At 45.4% G+C, this 14,315-nt stretch overlaps 1 protein-coding gene across 13 annotated transcripts in view; it reads right to left on the bottom strand.

Annotated features, from left to right (window-relative positions):
- CAMTA1 (calmodulin binding transcription activator 1) overlaps window positions 1-14,315 on the bottom strand; it is a 918,369-nt gene that overhangs the window by 55,373 nt on the left and 848,681 nt on the right. Inside the window, exon 1 of one of the 13 annotated variants that reach the window (XM_074933839.1) lies at window positions 9,287-9,501. The exons of 11 other annotated variants lie outside the window; for them this stretch is intronic. The gene's annotated coding sequence lies outside the window, so the exon portion shown is untranslated. Of the gene's footprint in view, window positions 1-6,589; window positions 6,729-9,286; window positions 9,502-14,315 lie in introns of those variants that run through there. One more of the 13 variants, XM_074933841.1, reaches the window with a different exon arrangement.

The following is a 14,315-nucleotide window of genomic DNA, read 5'->3' as shown; positions in this document are numbered from 1 at the left end:
GGTCAACTGAATGTCTACACAGACTGGTCTCCCTCTCAATACGCTTATTGGTTGTGCATCAGTATATCTGTGGTGCACAAGGTCAGAGGTCATTCAGAGTTTTCTGGACCTTCTTGCATTAGCTGCTAGGGTCTGTTCAGGCCTCAATGGAAGTTATGTAGTTGCATCAAGGACAGAAGTAATTAGTGACTATTTCTTCCTGACTCACATCAAATCTGATCTTCAGGGTAATTTCATGAAGCAAAGGGGATTTCCAGACATTGTGATCGGAAGGGAAGCAGTAAATTGCCAGGGAAGGGATTTATGTTTTATGTTCCACACTCCCTGTGTCCTGTTGCCAGCAGAGGCACATGAGCTGGATCCCCCTCCTTAAGAGAGGAAGCTGCGTTCTCTGTGAGGGCTCCAGGATTCTGGAACTTGCTTCCCCCTGGGTTTGAAAAAGCCCAAATATGGTGACCTTCTGGCACACTCAAAAAACTACCCTCTTGAGAGGGCTGATAATGTGCTTTCTGGAATGATGAAAGGATAGAAAAGAGTTTTTTTATAGGTGGCTGGTTGGGCAAGCGCTTATATGAATTAACTTTCAATAACGCTGGGATTCTGCTGTAACCTTAACTACGTGTTCAGGTGTCTAGAACTTTAGATAACTGTCTCTTATTATTATTATTATTAAACGGAGACAGATTATGGATGTCAGCCAGGAGGCTGCAGAAACAGTCAGGCCAGCCTACACTTTGCTACTTTACTTCCAATGATGAGGCCGGGGTCTTCAGACTGCCACGGCACAAGTGCATTCCAATGGCAAGAATGGCCCATGGACCCGCATGTGATGGCACCAGAAACGTGTGGCACTGACATCAATTGCCATTGTGGGGAATTGACACTGGCAGGGTGAAGGAGGGATGAAGGGGACTTGTCCATTTTTAATTTGGCTTTAATGCAATAAACATTTTGTGTTTTTTTGAAAAGGAAATCACATGGCTGAATTTTGCACTTCACCTCATCACCCTCCCATGTGCTCCATCCTTTCTTCCCCTACCTTTCTCTTGCTCCTCCCCTTCCCCTCCTATTGTACAAGCAACTAACTGGCAGGGAAGCCATCTCTCTGGAGCATCCTGTGGTAAGGGGATTCCCATTTTCTTCCCCTCTTATGTAGCAGTGGCCCCAAAAGGAAGCAACCAGGCTGGCTTCTCTTCTTCCCCAGGGGCTTTTACAGGCTTAGGCTTTTCTGGGCAAAAATGAGCCAGTGGAAACAAAGAGCAGGAACCGGCCCTATAACCCACAGACTAAGGTCCCAGGAATAAAGCGTGCAAGGTGCTTACAGGAGATCAAGCCAGTCAGAACCGATCCTCCAGAAATGCAGAGTCTAAGGGCTAGTCTACACTGGCAATGCTAAAGTGCAACGTGGCTTGTGTAGTCGCAGCACAGCGCTCTTCCAGCGCCCTAAAAAAACCACCTCCACGAGGGGCGTAGCTACCAGCGCTGGTGCACTGTCTATACTGCGCTTTACGGCACTGAATCTTGCTGTGCTCAGGGGGGTGTTTTTTCACACCCGTGAGCGAGAAAGTTGCAGCACTGTTAATTGCCAGTGTAGACAAGCCCTAACTCCCATGCTGCCCTGTCCTGGCAAATCATTACTCTCGTTGGGCTTTAGGTACCAGACGACATGGCTTGCTGTTGCAGACCATAAAATAAAAGGTCTGATTCAAAGCTCATTGAAGTCAGGGGGAGTCTTTCCACTGACTTCAATGGGCTTTGGATCCAGCTCTAAAAGAGGAGCAGTGCTCTATGACTTGGTTACATGCACTTCCTCACAGAGATGATGCAGGCAGTGGTGCCAATCCAGAGGCTTTGGGGGGAGAGGGGACAAATAATGGACCCCATCCCACCCCCAGGGATCCCATTCTGGTTCCCATAGTCCCCTCCTCCCTCAATGACCCCTAGTCTCCCCTAGCCAAGGAGCCCCTCTCTTACCCACACAGTGCATGAGCTGATGTTGCCATGAGTTGGATTCTCAGCATACTCCCCAATGCTCCACGATCCAGGAACCTGTGTGCCAGGTTGCAACACCATTTGGCTCAGCACCCCTCCATCTAGACAGAAGGGTGCCTGGGCCAAATTTGAGTGGTGTTGTGACCCTGTGCACTAGGTCGCAATGCCACTCACTGATATCTGGCCCAGCCACCCCTTCTTCTGTACAGGGGGATGGCCGGGTCAGATATCTGTGGTTGTGTGACCATGCAGCTGGAGTAATGCTCTGGCAGCAGCTGCACTGATTTAGTACAGGATCTTTGCTTAAAAGTGGTCAGACCGTGGCCCCTCCCTTAGCTTTGCAGTCTATGGTACTTTGGCACCACTGGATGCAGGACTGCCTTGCTCTAGAGTAATTTCACTGGTAGTCTCCGGTGCCGTAATACCGCAACCATCTTTTTGGTCCGTTTTTGCAGCGTCTAGCTCACTGCGGCCCTGATCCATGTCTGGGACTCCTAGGCGATTCTGCAATACAAACAATAAATAATAAAATCATCCCCACAGTGCAATTCCAGCATGCTGGCACTAGAGTAATACGTTTCCTTGGGACACGTAGGTCAGGAGTCAGCTGTCTCAGAATTGCACTGCCCTTTTCTAAAATGCACAGATTTACAGGGAATATTCCTGTAATCAAAGGTGGCAAATGCTGTGTTTCTCTAATCATTTGCAGTGAAATGTCAGGTATGCTTTACCTGCTGAGTTTCCTGGCACAGGACAGGAATTCCATAAGATACAGCTATGCAAGATTCTTCATTAGGAAATCAAACCTGAGACACAAACTTATGTGCTATGATGAGCCCGAGACCATTTGCAGACCATTAATTAGAGACAGAATATTACTGGGGTCAGAGTGAAGCTCTCATGAGTTTACGTCACGTTTTGCCTGTCACTAGAAATTACCTGAAGTTTGACAACAGATAAAGAGCTCACCTGACCCCTTCTGCCAGACTGCACTCTCTCCTGCAGGGATATTTGAATTCAGCTTTACATACTAATTAATAGTGTAAGATCAATTTACAAAGTATCTCTGCTGCTAATGAGTGTGGGAGGCCAGTCACCTTTCCAACCCTATTTCAGAGGGTGTAGCGATTTTTAAGATAGTGATGAGCCCATTAATTGGTTTCCTTTGCCAACAGAAAATTGGAGTCTCACTAATCATTTCCTTGTTCAGATCATTCCAAGGCCTCTGGGGCTGAGGCTGGCAGGCAGTTGTATGAGGAGACCTACCAACTCAAAGTGGCACCAGGCCCTGCCACAACAACAGACAGAAAACCTGCAGACATAACTCCACTGCTACAATGATAAATGTCCCCCATAACACATCTTTCAAGATCCATGTGGTCCTACACATGCCTATCACAACATGTGGGGTTGTACCTCATCCAGTGCACTAAATGCCCTGACAACAACTATGTGGGTGAAAGCACCTTGCTCTCGAATGAACTCACACAGAAAAATAATAAAAGATAAAAACACCATATCCCCTGTGGGCAAACACTTTTCATGAGTATCTGACCTCTCAGTCCTCATCTCAAAGGAAATCTGCACACCTTCAAAAGATGAGCTTCGGAGCTTAAATTCATAACTTTGCTAGGCACTAAGGGCAGTCTTCATTAGCAATGTTAAAGCACGGCCGCGGCAGCGCTTTAACGTGGCTGTGTAGTCATGGCACCAGCGCTCCAGCGCTTTAAAAAACCCACCTCCATGAGGGGAGTAGCTCCCAGCGCTGGTGCACTGTCTACACTGCCACTTCACAGCGCTGAAACTTCAGGGCTCAGGGGTGTGCTTTTTCACACCCCTGAGCAAGAATGTTGCAGCACTGTAAAGTGGCAGTGTAGACAACGCCTAAAAATCATGGTCCTAAATAAGGCACTGGATTTACAGCTTATTACAAGTTTCAGAGTAGCAGCAGTGTTAGTCTGTATTCGCAAAAAGAAAAGGAGTACTTGTGGCACCTTAGAGGCTAACAAATTTATCTGAGCATAAGCTTTCGTGAGCTACAGCCCACTTCATCGGATGCTGTAGCTCACAAAAGCTCATGCTCAAATAAATTTGTTAATCTCTAAGGTGCCACAAGTATTCCTTTTCTTTTAGCTTATTACAACAATCTGTAACCCACTACCCCCCCCCCCTTTTTGTCCTATGACTGCAGACATTAACTGGCCACTTCACTTTGAATGGTCTCTTACAACGTGCTAATTACTTGTGCTAAACAATCTGTTCCACCTTTGTTTAGTTGTGACATTCTGAGTTTCTTTCCCTGACCTGACAAAGAGCAGTGGGTAGCTCAAAAGCCTGTCTCTTTCACCAACAGAAGTAGGTCCAGTAAAAGATACTCCCTCACCCACCTTGCCTCTTCAACATGAGGAGACTGACTTCTCTAAAAAGCAGGTGACATTTCCACACCCTGCTCCCAAACAGTGGTCAGCACACAGCCTCTACTTAGGTAGTGTTTTTCCAACAAGGCTTTGTTCTGGCAGTGCTGCAATGTGCTGCAGTGCAGACCATGTCATTTCCTCCTCCTCCTCCTGCATTTCCATGCAGAGCACGTACACTGCAGAGACTGAAAACTACCTGACATCATTGAGCCAGCTCCTTCTCACCACATCTCTGTTTCAAACACAGCTATGTCTGTAACTTGCTAAGAGCCAGAGAACCACATATTTGCTGCAGAGGTTAACGGCTTTCCACTGTCTGCATGTTTAACACCACTCCCTCTGGCTGTACAGCCAGCACCTTCATTTTATTAACGGCTCAATGAACAGTCTCATGAACATCATTCTAGTAGCATTTCTCTGAGCCTCCAATTCCAAATGGGAGAAAGTAACAGCCATTCAACACAGGAAAACATTTAAAAAGCAAAGTGCTGAACGGCTTAGCGCAGACAGCTTTGACAGATCACACACTTGCTCCCTGCATGTAGCTGTACATAAGGATTACGTTTTAATCCTACAAACAACAACTGCATGAATCAACTGTTCAGGTGAAAGCTGGATCAGGTTATTCTGACCCTGAAGATCCCACACTGTATTGGAGTTTCAATAGAAATGTATTTTTACATGACTGATTTGTCAGAAATAGCAATTTGAGCCCTGGGCTTTTCTGTATGCAGCTAATTATCCTAGGTTCTATGCTAGCCTTCAAGAATTTATCCTGTGTTTTTACTTAAAAACTGATCCAAACCCATCCCTTTCCTGATCCATCAGATAAGGATACTTGGATCTTCCATAATATCTTTCATCTGCAGACTATCACTATCATGATCCCCATTATACAGATGGGGAAACAGACACAAAGGGAGGAAGTGGCTTTTCCCAGGTCTCACAGGGTATGTATACACAGCAACTGGACACCCATGGGTGGCCTACAGAGTGGGAGGGTCCCAGAGCTCGGGCTCCAGCCTGAGCCCAGAAGCGTACACAGCAGTGAAACAGCCCTGCAGTCTGAGTCCCGCAAGTCCAAGTTGGCTGGCACAGGCCAGCCATGGGTTTTTCTTTGTAGTGTAGACATACCCACAGACAGCGAGCGGCAATCCCTGTAATAGTATCCAGGTTTCCCAAGCAGCCTCTACTCAAATCTCTGGACAGTGCTCCACAGGGGCACCCAACATTTGCACTGCTCAAGGGCACAGTTTGACTTACAAGGAGTCTGAAGTATAGACTGTAGAACTGTATCCTGATGAAGAAGTTACTTGCCTTGTGCAGTAACGATGGTTCTTTGAGACGTCTCTCTCTATGGGTGCTCCACTGTAGGTGTGCTTGTGTCCCTGCACTGCTGACCAGAGAACTTCAGTAGCAGGTCCGTTAGGCCCGCACATGCGCTGTCTCCCCTCGTGCCCTGCCATGAAGCTAGTCAGCATGTGCAGACTAACCCCCCTCAGTTCCTTTTCTACAGTAGAGTCATTGACATGAACTCTGGAGTAGAGGGGAAGAGGCTGGGTTGTGGAACACATCTTGAAGAACCATCGTTACTGCTTATGTTCTTATGCACAAGGTGAACAACAACTTCTTCTTGGAGTAGTGTCCCATGGCTGTTCCATTGTGGGGACTCCCGAGCAGTATCCCTACCAGAGGGCTGGGGCTTCGGAGTCAGGTCAGTTACAGATGACAATACTGTGGAGCCGAAGATGGCATTGGAAGGGGAGTCCCCAGTGATCACAGTGTTCTGCAAAGGTGTGGACTGACACCCATGTCACCATGCTACAGACTTCTGAGATAGGGACATTCTTGAAGGCGGCAACAGATGAAGAGATCGACCTCATGGAGAGTGTGCGAATACTGTCTGGATGGGTCATATTGCAACCCTAACAACATTGTCTAATGCAGTTCGAGACCCACTTAGAAAGCCTCTGGGCTGATATTGCTGAGCCCTTGGATCTTTCCGTAATAGAGAGGAAAAGCATAGGAGACTTCCAGAAAGCCTTTGTCCTATTCAGGTAAAAAGCTAGGGTTCTCCTGACTTCTACTGTGTGTAATACAGCCTCCCTGTTATCACAGTGAGGCTTGGGGTAGAAAATTGGAAGGTGAATCAATTAGTTCACGTGGAACACGGAGGTTACCTTAGGGATGAATTTTGGATGTGGCCTGAGCGTAACCTTGTCCTGAGAGAATACTCTGTAGGGGGATGTGCCATCAGAGCCGCCATTTCTCTTGTTCTCCTGGCCGAGGTGATTGCTATTCCCTTTAGTGTCTCACCAGGGCTCTGGCTAGTTGTGTTCATAGATGGCTGCAAAATAATGGTTCGTTTGTTGGCAATTCAGAGACACTAAATTTCCTGAGTACGACAGGAAGTGGAATTAAACCTTCCAATAGCTCTAGGTCACTGGCAATACTGATATGAAAATATGTCTATTAGGTATCATTAATAATTAACAGAGAACCCGGGGTGCCATCCTCCATACAGCCATTTTTCCAGATGAATAATTTTGTCATGTAAATAGCCATAATAAAGCTCCTACATAGTGGAAACTTCAAAATGCCTTACATGTAATGTTGCTATAATCAGGCAGCAGGCTTATGTGGCTACAGACAGATTGAAATGGCTTGTTAAGAATCAAGGTTCCAGTAGCCATCCCCCCTGCCTCCCAGCCTAGGAGCTGGACCTGATGGCTGCTTCCGGGGCGCAGCGTGGAGCCAGGACAGGTAGGGACTAGCCTGCCTGAGCTCCACAGCACCGCCAAGTGGACTTTTAATGGCCCAGTTGGTGGCGCTGACCGGACCGGAGCCGGCAGGGTCCCTTTTCGACTGGGTGTTCTGGTTGAAAACCGGACACCTGGCCTCCCTACCTGCCCTGGCCCCACGCTGTTCCCGGAAGTGCCCAGCATGTCCAGCCCCTAGATGGAGGGGCAGCCAAGGGGCTCTGTAACAGGCATGCTGCCCACACCGGCAGGCGCCGCCCCCACAGCTCCCATTGGCCACAGTTCCCTGATGGCCCCTCCACCCAGAAGACTTGCCGCAGTCCAGATTAAATTAAGTAGAGAGCCGGATCTGGCCTGTGGACCAGATGTTCCCCACCCCTGTAGTAGAGGAAGGATTGATATTCAAACTTTTTATGTTATTTTAAAAGATCTTAGTAATTTATGCTTGCACATATCTCCGCTAAGATGGTGAAAGTACATTTACTGTTAAACTGCCTATTCCAATGTCTGGAAAGAGCTGGTCACATGGTGTTGGCATCCGTCCTATTTGAAGGTACCCCTGCATTATAGGTAGCTAAAACCCTTTCAATACTATTCTAATGCTACTCTTCCATTTAAAGCAATTGCTGCAGCTGCTACAGGGATTCTGTGCCATTGTGAACTGGATGAGGGTTGGCTGACAGACACTCTTAAGATATGATCCATGTTATGAAGAAGGTTGAGAATGGGAAATGACGGCCAAGGAAGGAGTATTACAGAAAAGGATCTGGGGATCATAGTGGATCACAAGTTAAATATGAACTGTTTAATGCTGCTGCTGCAAAAAAGCAAACATTATTCTGGGATGTATTATCAGGACTGTTGTAAACAAGACAGGAGAAGTAATTCTTCCGTTCTACTCCACACTGATTATGCCTCAGTTGGAGTATTGTGTCCAGTTCTGGGCGCCACATTTCAGGAAGGATGTGGACAAATTGAAGGAAGTCCAGAAAAGAGCAACAAAAATTATTAAAGGTCTAGAAAACATGACCTATGAGGGAAGATTGAAAAAACTGGGTTTGTTCAGTTGGAAAAGAGAAGACTCAGAGGGGATACGATACAGTTTTCTAGTACATAAAAGGTTGTTACAAGGAGAAGGGAGAAAAATTGTTCTCGTTAACCTCTGAGGATAGGACAAGAAGCAATGGGCTGAAATAGCAGCAAGGGCGATTTAAGTTGGACATTAGGAAAAACTTCCTACTGTCAGGTGGTTAAGCCCTGGAATAAATTGCCCAGGGAGGTTGTGGAATCTGCATCCTTGGAGATTTTTAAGAGCTGGTTAGACAAACACCTGTCACAGATGGTCTAGATAATACTTAGTCCTGCCATGAGTGCAGGGGACTGGACTAGATGACCTCTTGAGGCCCTTTCCAGTCCTGCAATTCTATGAATCCATGTCTCACTCACCTGCACTGCAAGAAAGAGCTGCTGGGATTGAGTAGTGCAGTGTTCTAAATATGCTATTTCTGTCCTTAAGGCTACCTCTAATTTAATAAAAAAATGAAGAAACCTTCTGCAGTGCCTCTCAAACCAGACGCTATGAGACAGCACTTTGTACAAATTAAGGTACAGGCACCACTCCTCCTGATGGGAGCTTGGATTATAAGAACCAACAGTTTTCCACAGGAGGTTCCATCTCAGGTTTGAGGCTCAACTGTTACCCAACCATTAAAAAAATGTGAAGTGAACACTGCTACCTACTAGCAACTCAAATGCTCGTGTTCAAATTCCAAAACTCTTAACTGACAGTGTGCCCTGCAGCCAAAGGAACCCACCAGTGGTAACTGGAGTTTGATCACAGCACCATTCTTTATGGACATTAGGATTTTTCCCCTCTGTTTTCCAGAAACTAATAAAGCAAGCAGATCAAGACATGCAGCATTAGATCATCTAACACATGCTTGGGCCCAATGGAGGACAGTTTACTACAGTACTACTCGGTCTTTGCTCCCGTATTATAGATAGGGCCCTACCCAATTCAAGACTATGAAAAAAGCATCACGGACCGTGAAACTGGTCTTCACTATGAAATCTGCCGGGGACGGGCAGGACCAGGGGCACGACAGCTGGGGCTCCTACCATGTGCCGGGCTCCATCTGCAAGTCCAGACTTCCTCTTCTCCTGCAGGGGCTGCTCTCTGGGCCAGGTCAGACCCACATCTGGGAACCTCCCTTGATTGTAAGAAGCTCTGTGGCTACAGCCTATACAGGCCCTCAACTTCCACAAAGGTTTGGCACCCTTGCCCTCAGCTCTGCCCTCCCCAGCTCCGGATCCAGCACTCAGGCATATAAAGGGCCTTGGACTAGCTGGGGGAATGGGGTCGGGGGGGGGGTAAAAAGGGAACCACAGCGTCCCCTGGCCACGAGGCCCTGGGCAGTCACATGCCTGTAAGGCTAGCCCTGCCCCTGCCCAAAAAGTGATGACCCGCTATACCATGGCCCGCTGCTCTCTGGCTGTCCAGCTCCGAAGGCAGCACCTCCATCACCAGCAGCGCAGAAGTAAGGGTGCAATAATGCGACCACCCCACAACACTCTTTTGATCGGGACCCCCATGGTTATGACCATGAAATTTCAGATGTAAATATCTGAAACTGTGAAACTGAGGATTTTTAAAAGCCTATGACCATAAAATTGACCAAAATAGAATATGAATTTGGTAGGGCCCTAAATGATAGATTACCCTGCAATTTACCTTAAAAGACTTGCAAAACACTTCTATACAGATCCCTGTGAATTCCATCTGGACTGATTGCCCCTGCGGAATTTTCTCTGGAGGAACAAATGCTTGTGAAGATAACAGTAGCAATTTTGTTAGCACAATATTAGTATCACCAGGTCTTACGTAAAAGAATTTAAATAGACTGAATTAGGGATATCAATAGGATAACAACAATAGATAATGAACAGTTTTCACAAGTATTTGCTCCTCTGGACAGTATTCCCCAACATCACACAGAATAAATTTAGATGGATTCTGTACTTCAGATTCTAAGATCTGAGCGAACCTCTAGCTGTCGATATGTCTGGATAGGTGTATAACCGTAAGCGTAGCAGTGCCTTGGGGCAAGTGTGCACATTCCTGTACAACTAGGAACTGTAGTTATAGGTCACTCACCTGCTCCTAGTCATGTGCCTTACACAAATTTTCATATAAGGCTTTTCTGCCTCTTAGGGTATATCTACACTGCAACTGGCCATCTACAGATGTAGACAATCCGGTTTTGGCTGCAGCCTGAGCTCTGGGACTCTCCCACCTTTCAGGGTCATAGAGCCCGGGCTCCAGACCAAGTCCAGACATCTACACTGCAATTAAACAACCCCACAGCCCAAGCCCCCTGAGTCAGCTAGCACAGGCCAGCCACGGGTTTTTAATTGCAGGGTAGACATAGCCTTAGATATCAGAGTAACAGCTGTGTTAGTCTGTATTCGCAAAAAGAAAAGGAGTACTTGTGGCACCTTAGAGACTAACCAATTTATTTGAGCATAAGCTTTCGTGAGCTACAGCTCACTTCATCGGATGCATACTGTGGAAACTGCAGAAGACATTATATACACAGAGACCATGAAACAATACCTCCTCCCACCCCACTCTCCTGCTGGTAATAGCTTACTAAAGTGATCACTCTCCTTACAACGTGTATGATAATCAAGTTGGGCCATTTCCAGCACAAATCCAGGTTTTCTCACCCTCCGTCCCCCCACACACAAACTCACTCTCCTGCTGGTAATAGCCCATCCAAAGTGACCACACTCTTTACAATGTGTATGATAATCAAGTTGGGCCATTTCCAGCACAAATCCAGGTTCTCTCACCCCCCCCCTTTTCTTTTTGTGATTGTAGAGTGGGTAGGCACATCCACTCCAGCCTTAAACTTGCTAGCATGGGTAACAATAGTAGTGAACATGAGGCAGTGTGGGCTAGCTGCCCCAGTACAGCCCTGCTGAGGAGCCATGGTACATACTCAGGTTGCTAGTCTGTGGCGGCATAGGCTACAGCACAAGCTAGCAACCCAAGTATGTACGCAGGGTCCTTGGTGGAGCTGTACTGGGGTGGCTAGCCCACCGTGAAGTCTTGCTGCCACATTTTCACTACTTTGATACCCTCAGTAGCTAGATTAAAGCTAGCTTACTCCTGCTATAATCACACCTTCCTTTGCTGGGCAGACATACCTTTAGGAAGGGGAGCAGACAGAACAGACTCAGGATCAGGGAAGGGACTCTCTACACTTGTCAGACTCCTGAGAGGAGGGAGAAGCCTAGTCTCCTGGGCTTTATAGACCTTCCCAGCTAAGGGCTGGACATGGTTCCGGGGGCCGCGAGACTGTTTGGGTTGATCTGTTTTGAATCTTAGGTTCTAAGTCAACAAAGTATGCTTATAAAATTTGCAGATGAGACCAAACCGGGAGGTGTTGTAAGTACTTTGGAGGACAGGTTTAAAATTCATGACAAATTGGAGAATTGGTCTGAATTCAGCACGTTGAAAATTCAATAAAGACAAGTGCAAAGCACTTCACCTACAAAGGAAAAATCAAATGCACAACTACAAAACGGAGAATAACTGTCTAGGTGATAGTACTGCTGAAAAGAGTCTGGGGGTTATAGTGGACCACAAACCGAATATGAGTCGTCAATGTGATGCAATTGCAAAAAAAAGACTAATATGATTCTGGGGTGTATTAATAGGAGTGTTGTATGTAAGACACAGAATGTAATTGTCCCACTCTACTCAGCACTGTTGAGGCCCCAGTTGGAGTACTGTGTCCAATTCTGGGCATAACAATTTAGGAAGTTTGTGGACAAACTGAAAAGAGTCCACAGGTGAGCAACAAAAAAGATAAAAGGTTTAGAAAACCTCACCTACGAGGAAAAGTTGAAAAAACTGTACATGTTTAGTCTTGAGAAAAGACGACTGAGGGACAACCTGATAACAGTTTTCCAATATCTTATGGGCTGTTATAAAGAACACAGTGAACAATTGTTCTCCATGACTAGGAATGGACTTAGTCTACACTGCAGCAAGGGACATTTAGGTTAGCTATTAGGAAAAACTTTCCAACTATAAAGGTAATTCTGAAAAAGGATTCCAAGGAAGATTGTGGAATCCTCATCATTGGAGGTTTTTAAGAACAGGTTGGACAAAAAACCTGCCAGGGATGGTCTATGTCTACTTGGTCCTGCCACAGCGCAGGGGGCTAGACTTAATGACCCTCAAGGTCCCTTCCAGCCCTACATTTCTATGTTTCTATGAAGAGCCCTGGGCAAAGGAACTGGAACTCAGCCATTGTCTGGAGTGTGATGGTCAGCCCATCAGCTTACACTGCATAATGAAGAAAAGATTAGTTGTGCTGTTCATAGCTGCTGTAAGCAGGTACCTGCTGCAGCTTCAATCTATTTGCACCTTAAAGCACTAAGGCTCAGATTTTAGGAGTTGCTTCACTCAAAGATGCAAGGCCTAGCTGGTTTAGGAACCTAAATCTCATCAACAGGGATTTAGGCACTTAGGAGCCTAAATACCATCAACTGCAGATTTCTGAAAATGAGATTTAGGCTCCTAAATCTGCTAGGAATTGCGACACTGAGTGCAGTAATGCCTAAATACTGTTACAAATCTGGACCTAAAACTAGAAGAAGCAGATTGACTATGTAAAAAGAACAGGAGTACTTGTGGCACCTTAGAGACTAACAAATTTATTAGAGCATAAGCTTTCGTGGGCTACAGCCCACTTCATCGGATGCATAGAATGGAACATATAGTAAGAAAATATAGATATATATACACACACACACACACCTATATATATATATACACACACACATACAGAGAAAGTGGAAGTTGCCATACAAACTGTAAGAGGCTAATTAGTTAAGATGAGCTATTATCAGCAGGAGAAAAAAACGTCTGTAGTTAAAATAAAACTGTGGCTGCCTAGCTATTTCAAGAGGATGATAAAATACTTAAAACCAGTACAAATTCAGAGGCTGTACGTCTGTGTTTTACTAGGAGACTTCTCCATATTCATCTTGTAGCTTTGAAAAACATTTCTATTTTAGTGTACCAAACAGTGTGAGGGATATCACTCAGCCCTATGCTTTTAGTGCTTTGGATGTTTCTCGAGCATAATATCCAAGCACTAACTTTTTATACTTGGAAATATTTTGGAAGGGATTGAATAATCTGTTATATAAAATACTCTGCTAGCTGATGTTTGCATTGGATAACAGAACCTGAAAGGAAGTTTGCCCTGAATTTATTATAGGCTGAATGAATCTAAACACCTTGGGTGAAACCCCCCACAGAAGTCAATGGGACCAGGATTTCATCTCTTATTTATAGCTTTCAATTTAAGTTTTTCAGAGCACTCAGCTCAGTTATTCACATTTGCAGTGAGCTTTCTTTTGTGTATTAGGCTCTTGCATTATTGTCATGGCAGCCCCACACAGCTACAGGTACTCAGTCTTCTCCTCCGGGGCTCTTTATTTCACATCAGGGGCCCATGGGTGCCACAATTATATAAATATTTAAATCGGGAGTCCTACATACAGTTTTACACTTGAGAAAAGAAAAGGAGTACTTGTGGCACTTTAGAGACCAACCAATTTATTTGAGCATAAGCTTTCATGAGCTACAGCTCACCTCACAAAAGCTCATGCTCAAATAAATTGGTTAGTCGCTAAGGTGCCACAAGTACTCCTTTTCTTTTTGCGAATACAGACTAACACGGCTGCTACTCTGAACACTTGAGAAAGTTCACCAACTAACTTCTACAATATGTTGTGTGAAGTCATTAAAATACTTTGACCAATTTTTATATTAATCTCTTGAAATTTAAGCTTTATTCTCAAATGGAAGTGGTTTGTAAGGAGCAATTTTATTAAAGAGGGAAATCCCAAGTTTCTAGCTCTATTCATTGCATGTCTTAGAGTCCTAAAAGCGATTTAAATAAATTGTTTAGCTCTATATTTATTGGACAAAGGGAATCTTTAAAAATGTGAGACCAGCAATGACTCAATAAAACAGCCAGGGGCAGGCCTGCAAAAAATATTTAAAATATACTCGAGGTTTCCTTGTAATCCTATTTCATGCAAAAGAAGAACACAGATGCTCACG

The sequence above is a fragment of the Natator depressus genome, chromosome 18 (assembly GCF_965152275.1).
Source record: "Natator depressus isolate rNatDep1 chromosome 18, rNatDep2.hap1, whole genome shotgun sequence".
Taxonomy (NCBI): domain Eukaryota; kingdom Metazoa; phylum Chordata; order Testudines; family Cheloniidae; genus Natator; species Natator depressus.
This window is presented reverse-complemented; position numbering and strand designations above follow the sequence as displayed.